The sequence below is a fragment of the Pteropus vampyrus genome, unplaced genomic scaffold (assembly GCF_000151845.1).
Source record: "Pteropus vampyrus isolate Shadow unplaced genomic scaffold, Pvam_2.0 Scaffold732, whole genome shotgun sequence".
In the NCBI taxonomy this organism is placed as follows: Eukaryota; Metazoa; Chordata; class Mammalia; order Chiroptera; family Pteropodidae; genus Pteropus; species Pteropus vampyrus.
In genome coordinates, this window is record NW_011889513.1 from 28,741 (window position 1) to 30,380 (window position 1,640).

A 1,640-nucleotide genomic window follows, 5' to 3' on the forward strand; every position below is an offset into this window, starting at 1 on the left:
ATGAGCCACATGAGAGCCCAATCAGCCCCGCCCAGAGACAAGTGATTACTGTGTTGTATTTTTGGTGAAGTAACTAATATATCATTAAGTTATTTAATATTTTAACAACCTTTTATCCGCAATACAGCGTTTATAGTTAATAAGTAAGTGATGGTCATGGGAGTCCATTTGAGTGACACTGTAGAATGAGTGAAGATGCATAAAACAGTTGCAGTAAAATGAAAACGCATCTGAGGAGTTTTGCTGGTCGGGGAGTGGGAAATAGAGTGTCAGGTGTAGAGGACAGCGCAGTGAAGTGACTGTTGGTATTAAAGTTCGAGGATGGGTTGTATTTGACCATGTTTTGCATTCATTGAAAAGATTTAGTAGAGAAGAGTTAGAAACTACCTTGCAACAGCCATTCCTGAGACATACATGGCGGTATCTTCTCCCATGCTGGTTATTCACATGAAAAATAATTATGTAATAAGTCTAAAGAGGAATACCAAATAGATTTACTTTGAATTATTTCATTACTGCTGAGGCTGCATAGATTTTCAGATTGTGACTTGTTTACATTCTCTGCTGCACCAGTTAAGAAATTCCTTTCCCACTCTCAGGCTTTCCCCCCAGTGGTAACTGTTGCCTATATTTTTAATGAGAAATTCTGTCATGCCCTTGGGGAATATAAACTGAGGACTGACCTGCTTGTAGGCAGAGTATAGAGTGATGAGAAACAAAAGTATCGTAGTTCAGTGAGGGAGAAATTAAGGTCACTGGTTGTACCTTAATTTTTTCTCAATTTTATTTTATTAGTTTCAAGTATATAGTACATGGTTAGACTTGTGTATAGTTTATAAACAATCCCCCTAATTGCTCTTTTTCTTCTCTGGTTTTCCACCTAGCCACGTAACCTGGCAACTCCCCCCTTTCTTCCTTCAAGTGTCTGTTCGAATGTCATCTCATTTTCAGGTCGTGCCTAAAAACCCATATAAAACACAATGCCCTAATTAATTTCTCCTTTAGACCTGCTTTCCTTTCCTTCATACCACCTGTCACTGTCTGATATGTTATATATTTTTATTATTTTCTTCTACATTCTTTTCTCATCATTGAATTGAAGGGACTTTTGTTCTTCAGCATCTATACACACAGCCAAGACAGTGCCTAAAACATGGTCAGCAAACAATTAATATTCCTGAAATGCATGAAGAATGTCTCATTTAAATGTAGACTACATGACCCCTCAAAAAAAAAAAAAGCTGATTGGAACAAAACTTCCAAATATGAAATGACACAGGAAACCCCAAGAGGGGCCAGATCCATATAAAACATGTTGAAATTAATTTCTTGACTGCAAAATATAAACTTTATTATTAGAGCTATGTGAGTAATGCCAGTTTGTATGAAATTTACTCACATTATTTACCTCTTTCTTGTTCACATGGAACCAGAGAATCTTACAAGAGTTTCAGAATTCCTTCTTCTGAGATTTTCAGAGGAACCAGAACTGCAGAGGAACCAGAACTCATCATATTTGGGCTCTGATCCCTGTATTTGGAAACCTGCTCATCATCCCACCTTCTCACACACATATACTTCTTCCTCTCCAACCTGTCCTTGGTGGACATCTGGTCTACCTTCATCACTGTCCCAAAGAT